Source organism: Macaca mulatta, chromosome 10, assembly GCF_049350105.2.
Source record: "Macaca mulatta isolate MMU2019108-1 chromosome 10, T2T-MMU8v2.0, whole genome shotgun sequence".
Taxonomy (NCBI): Eukaryota; Metazoa; Chordata; class Mammalia; order Primates; family Cercopithecidae; genus Macaca; species Macaca mulatta.
In genome coordinates this window covers 100,687,287-100,694,392 of record NC_133415.1, presented here as the reverse complement: position 1 = coordinate 100,694,392, position 7,106 = coordinate 100,687,287, and the positions used below count along the sequence as shown (strand labels likewise).

General features: G+C 44.5%; 1 pseudogene; it reads right to left on the bottom strand.

Annotated features, from left to right (window-relative positions):
- Positions 1 to 5,713: 5,713 nt before the first annotated feature.
- LOC715722 (spermidine synthase-like) lies at positions 5,714 to 6,672 on the bottom strand (annotated as a pseudogene).
- Between the last annotated feature and the right edge of the window lie 434 nt (positions 6,673 to 7,106).

Here is a 7,106-nt window from a genome sequence, read left to right as displayed (position 1 = left end):
TGGACCACGTGGATCCCCCACAGTAGCCCCCACACCAACCCATTGCTCTTGCCTCGGGCTGGGGCTTCCAGAAGCAGAGACTGAGATGGAGTTTTCAGTGGGAGTTGTTTTTAGGGATCAACACTTGTGAAAGGAAGTGGGGGTCAGGCCAGGCAGGGGGAGACGCTGATTACGGTACAGGCGGTTCCAGCTGCCAGCTGGAGACCGTCTGCTGACCATATGCCACTGCAGCCCAGCAGCAAATCCTTCCTTGAAAGGAGACCCGTATGTTGCTCTTCGTGTCTTCCTCTCTGCATCTGCTCATGCTGTTCCCTTTGGCTAGAATGCCCTCTGCACAGCCAAACTCAACTCATCCCTCAAGAACCACTTAACTGGCTGCTGCCACTCCTGCAAACCCCGTCACCAGTTCCCCATGAGCCTCCCACCCAGCCGTAACCACTCGCCTCTCAGAACTCCCAGAGTGTTCCAGCAATATTTATCTCCTATTTTGCAGATTATAGATTTTGTATAAAGGCGTTCATATGGTCCAAATCTTTATGAATGGAGTCCCCACAGTTATTACAAAGTAGCATAGAGAGATGACGCCATCACAGTCCAAGAGTTCACTAATGAACTGGCTGCTTATCACATTCATCTCCAAAATCCACCTCTGCAGTCTCAGCTGCACTTGTCTCCCCTGTGCCAGCCCCAACAGGTCCTCAGAGGCCAGGCTTCCTGAGGGTGACGTGAAAACATCTGTGCACATAACGCAAGTAGATGAAAACCAGTGCCAAATGGAAATGCACATCTTGCAAAGACAATGGGATTTCGTGAATTTCATGAAAGTGAAATTAGTGAGAACAGCTCATGAAGCCATGGGCACATGAAGACATGGCAATTACACCAGTTAACGACACACTACCTGATGGGTACTTAAAAAGAGAATTATTTGTGTACAAAAGAATTGAGTCCTTCATGGAAATGAATGAGCTATGAAATATTTTGCAAAGCTGAATTTCTTTTATAGAACTGTGTACATTAAACATGAAGTGCAGGGGATTTATAGGAAAACGATAGCCCCAAATCAACGCCTCCCTTCGTTGCAATTATAGCATCAATTTTGTTAGAGATAAGAAATACACTTTCTCTAAAACTTTTCATTTGACTATTCAAGATAAAGTCTCAGTCACTTTTCCCACTCTTTATTTTGAAATATGGTGTCCCTGTCTTAAGTAAATTGACTTTAAGGGACTATTTTTCTTGGTTGACAAAGACCTCCTATACTTTTCTTATATCTCGTATCCAACAAAAAAGACCTTGAGGACATAGAATGAGCATGTTTTTTAGCCCATTTCACATATTAAGCTGATTCTGCAATGCATAACAAATATCTTCATAGTCACAATCTACACAGCTTTGGTCATCTGTGGGGGCAATAGGGGGCTCTCCAGATGTAACCCACAGCTGGAATCCAGTGCCTAGTAAGCCATAGTGTGGATTTGGGGGGTGTAGGGAGGCACACACAACACCCGGGATGTCTGTTTTCTTTTTATATACTGTTCATATACTTTTTACATAATAGATGACAACTAATGTCAAATGAATGAGTAAACAAACTAAACAGAGGCACCCCAGGATGTTCTGTTCACTCAAGCTGGTTAGAGAGAAAACAAAACTTATACCCAACATTCACAATGCTCGCTGAGCTCTCGAGAAACCACCAGGTAACTTAAGACAGGAATTCATTTGCATAGGAAAAGGATAACTTGTTTAGCAAATGATGCCAGAACAACTGGTTTCCTATTTGCCAGAAAATTAAGGCTGAAACTAAAATGCATCCCTATCTCATTCATGTCTTCTATGAAGCTAAATTCTAACAAGTTGAAGACTTCATTGTATGAAGTAAAATTAAAATTTTGCAAGAAAATCTAGGATTCTACAGATATAATCTAAAGGTTAGGGATATCTTACAAACGAAGAATGGAAATCCTGAAGCAATAAAAGAAAAAAAAGCATATTTGAATATTAAAATTTTGTACATTGTAAGATTATGTAAATAAAATATACATATACACTATAAATCTGCAAAATTATTGTAAAGCAAATGATAAGATAAAGGGTTAATTTCTATTACATGCAGAGAGCTCTTACAAACTAACCAGAAAGAGGCAAAGGTTATAAAGAGACCGTTTCCAGAAGAGCAAATCTCAATATTAAAAAAAGAAAATTAAGGAAAGATGGGAGGGAAAGAGGGAGGAAGGAAGAAAAAGGAAAAGAAGAAAGTAAAGGAAAAGAAAAGATGTTTGAATTCCTCAGCATTCAAGAAATTTCATATTCAACTCTAAGTTATGCCTAGCACACTGGCAAAAATGTAAAAGTGCCATAAATCCTATTGCAGCTGGGCTGTGGGGAAAATATACTTTCCTACAGTCTAGTAGAAATGTGGAATATACAATCTCTTCTGAAGGCAATCTGGCAGCATTTAGTAAAATTGTTAAAAGTGCATATACCCTGTGTATGCACCCAGCTCTTGAACCATTGAAAATCCATCCTATTTGTACCAAAATGTACGAAGATACTTTTACTGCAACGTCGTTCATAGTGGTGCAGAACCAGAAGCAAACAAATTCCCATTACTAGGGGAATGGCTAAGTACTTTGTGAGTATATAAACTTCGTGACATAATGCACATCTGTTGTAAGGAACTAACTTTAATTTGGAACTATACAAGATGACTTGAAGATATTCCTACAAGATATTGAGTGAGAAAATCAAGATGCAGAAAAATGTATGTCATACAATACCATTTTTCCAAAACAATGACTCATTCTCCCTTAAAAAAAGGTTCCTTTTATACCTTTGTGTGTGTGTGTGTGTGTGAGAGAGAGAGAGAAACAGAGAAAAAGAGAAAGGAGTTCTAGAGAAAGAAATGAGCTTTGCAGGGTTATGGGGTTATAGAAATACAAAGGAAAACATGGAAGGATATGCTGGGTTTTTTTTTTTTAATACAAGTTATATTTGGAGATGGAGGGGCAGATGTGAGGGGAAGGGCGGAGAAGAAGAAAGTGTCCACACTCCAGCAGGAGTCATGTGATCCCTTTTATGTAAATGTACATGTATGTCTCTACATAGGAATGTTACAACTAAGAAACCATCTGGCCTCACATATGTAGTGAGGAAGGTAAATCCTAACCTTTGTCTGCCTGAAACAGTGAGGAAGTCATGAATGAGAAGGGAATCTGAGCCAGAGGATAAAGGAGATTTTGACAAGCAAAGTCGGCAGCAAGATGGAAAGAACTCCTGGCAAAGGAAATATCTGAAACAAAGGAAGGCATTTGGAAGGGCAGGTGTTTTATCCATTCAACAAATGTATTGAGAGTCCATGTTGTAGGCAGAATTTTCTAGATGGTCCCCAAGATTTCCATCCCCAGAGCGAACACATCCGGTATAACACCCTCTCTTTGCATGTAGGTGGGACTTGTCGAGGGGATGAGATTTCACTTCTGTGATTAGTTGTGTGGCAGAGATGAACTTTGCAGATGTAATTAAGGTCCCTAATCAGTTGACCCTGAGTTCATCCAAAGAGAGGTTATCTCAGTTGAGCCTGACCTAATCAAGTGAGCTCTTTAAAAGAGAGTATCAGGCTTTTTGAAGGAAGAGATTTGAAGCCAGAGACATGCTCTCCCAGTGTCCTTGAAGAAGCAAGCTGCTGTGAGTTCTATAGCTATAAGGAAATGAATTCTTCCAACACCACAGGAGAGGAGCCAAGCCTCAAATGAGACCCCAGCCCCAGCCAACACTCTGATTGCCGCCTTTGAGACCTTGATCAGAGGGCCTCACTAAGCCATGCCCAGACTTCTCATCCCCAGAAACTATGAGATCATAAAAGCACATTGTTTTAAGCTGCCAAGTTTATGGCAATTTATTACGTTGCAATAGAAAATTGATCCAGTCTGCTTTGTGACTGCTCCCACTCAAGGCTGTGGAGAAACTGCACGGGATGGTCCAGACCTGGCTTTAACCTCATGGGGCTCATGGTCTGGTTGGGAAGAAAATCTACACTCAAGAATTTAAATCAGCAGCTAGACACAATGGCTCACACCTGTAATCCCAGTGCTTTGAAAAATCAAGGCAGGAAGATTGTTTGAGGCCAGGAGTTCCAGGCCAGTCTGGACAACATAGCAAGACCCCCATCTCTACAAAAAATAAATTTAAAAAAATTTTAGATTAAAAAAAACAACCACGTGTGTAGTTCTAACTACTCAGAAGGCTGAGGTGAGAGGATCCCTTTATTAAGGCCAGGAGTTCAGGGTTGCAATGAGCTGTGATCACACCACTGTACTCCAGACTGGAAAATAGAGTGAGACGCTGTCTCTGGGGGAAAAAAAAAAAAAAAAAAGTTAAATCAATAAACAAGCTAGTTAGGAAGAGACTTCGAGAAAATATGAGCATAGCTTTGAGTCAGAGAGTAATTGTGGCGGGGGCTGCATTAGCATGGCTGGTGGTCAGGGAGGGCTTTTCTGAGACTGCTTTGATGCCAAAATCCCAAGAAAGAGAAGAAACTGACTGGTCAAAGAGCCGCAGGAAGAGCAATCCCAGCAGAGGGAACAGTATGTGCGAAGTCCTGGAGGCACAAAGTGTGGTCCCATTTGACAGACCATGTGTACAATCACTTCTCACTGAACAAACCTCCAATTGTGGGTTTAGACTCACACCCTCGAATAACATCTACCATTTCACATACTAAGCTGATTCTACAATGCGTAAAAATACCTCCATAGTCACAATCTATACAGCTTTGGCATCAATGGGGGGCAATAGGGGGCTCTTCAGATCTCAGCTCACTTCAACCTTCACTTCCCAGGCTCAAGCAATCCTCCAGCCTCCCAAGTAGCTGCAACGACAGGCACAAGCCACTATGCCTGACTGATTTTTGTATTTTTTGTAGAGATGGGGTTTTGACATGTTTCCCAGGCTAGTTTCTAACTCCTGAGCTCAAAGTGATCCACCCACCCCGGCCTCCCAAAGTGTGGGGATTACAGGAGTGAGCCACTGCGCCCAGCCATATATATGCATTTCTTTTTACAGCTGCCTGAAATTTTGGCAGGGAGCACTGATTTTTCCATTAGAGTAATGATATAATGTCAGTTCTACGGGGGTATAATTTGCATATAATAAAAGCCACCAATTTTAAGTGAACATTTTGTTGAGTTTTGACAATTGTATGCAGTCATATAAATAACCACCATAACAATCATAATCCAGAATGTTCCCTCATCCCAAAAATGTTCTCTCTCGCCCCTTGGCAGTCAATCTCTTCTCTCCACTATCAGCCCCTGGCAACCAGTACTCTTTGTCAATTTTGTTTTGAATTTTCTAGAATTGCATGCAAATGGAATCTACATTGTGCCTGGCTTCTTCCTAAACATACTATTTTGTTGTTGTTGTTGTTGTTAATACATGTGTTTGGTGAGTGAAGAGGGTAACAGAAGTGAGAGAGACAGCGCTGTGCACAGCTGGTATAGGCTTGGAGGCTGAATGACACACAGAGCAACAGAGACACACAGACAGACAGTCCACCCAGCAGGGCAGGCCGGGCAGCATTCTGAGGCCTGTAATACTCGGTTGATCGGTGAGAGCCGGCGGTAAGTCTGGCCCAGGGCTGGAGGCACCCATGCACCCTGGAGACTCCCTTGTCCGAGGTCCCAGGTGGTGTTGGTGGTGGCAGTGGGGCTCAGCTCACACCATTCAGGGCCTTGCAGGCAAATTCAGGCGGCACAAAGGCTGTGCGGTGCGCGTCTGGCTGTGGCATTTCAGCTGCATCTGCCCCACCTGCTGATGTGTCGGGTGCTGCACGGGCTCCCAGACATGGGTGCTCATGTTCTGCTGCACAGCATGAAGCCCGTCTGGCCGCAGGGGTAGATGGGGACCATGCAGTCGGTGTAGCCCACCACGGCAACTGGCAGAACTGCTGCATCTCCTTATGAGGTGAAGGTGCAGCCACTGGCGCACTCTCTGGGGGCAGAGAATGCCGTCCTCCACCAGGGCCACCTTCATCCGCTGACAATAGGCTTCCTTGAAGAGGCTTTCGGCCGGGCCCATGTGGTCTGAGAAGTCAGTGATAACGTCGAAGGCATCCTAGTTCTGCTTCATGAACTCTGAGAAGTCAGTGATAACGTCTGAGAAGTCAGTGATAACGTCGAAGGCATCCTAGTTCTGCTTCATGAACTCAAAACGGTCACCCACATGAAGGGTCAGCTTTGAACTAGAGTAGCAACTGGCCGTGCCTGGCAGGAACTTCTGAGAGACTTGGATGACGTCCTTGTCAATGTTACACTGGACCACAGACTCCAGGCAGAGGTGCTTCCCCACTTTGTGCAAGACACGCATCTCTGCCCGCAGTGGTCGTGGTTGGAGTGGCTTTCGTGGGTTGGGGTGGCTGCAGAGAGGCAGGATGGCTACCATCTCCTGGCAGAAGAACTCGTCCCTCTCTGTGCCCGGAATGATGCCATCCAACACCAGCGCATTGCTGTAGGTTTTACTGCAGAAGACAAGGAGGTTCTGGTAGTGCGAGTGCTGGTCGTGGAGCAGAGACAAGGCCTGCCCGGACCACAGGCTGCACGTCTGGTGGAACCAGCCCTCGGGGATGGCAGTGAGGCCGGGGGCAGTAGGGCCCTTAGGGTCAGGCTCCATGGCAGGCAGGCAATGTGGGGCATGGACCTGGAACTACAGGCCACGTGGAGCCACAGCACACTGGGACCGGCTGCATCATACTTTTGAACTCCATTCCTGCTGCTTTTAGCGGTAAATCATTTCTTTTGCATTGCTGTTGAGTAGTATCATACTCCATTGTAACTGCATACACTGTGTGTTTACCCACTCGCCGGGTGATGCGCCTTTGTGTTGTTTTGTGATGAATAAAGCTGCTATGTGTGGACATATGTTTTCATTTGTTTTGGATAAATAGCGAGGAGTGAGATCACTGGGTCAAACAGTAAGTATGTGTTTAACTTTGTAAGAAACTGGGAGCTGTTTTGACACAGCGGTGATACCATTGGAACGGCCACCCATCACGTAGGAGGGTTCCGTCTGCTCCAAATGTTTGCCTACACTCGGTCTTGTCAGTC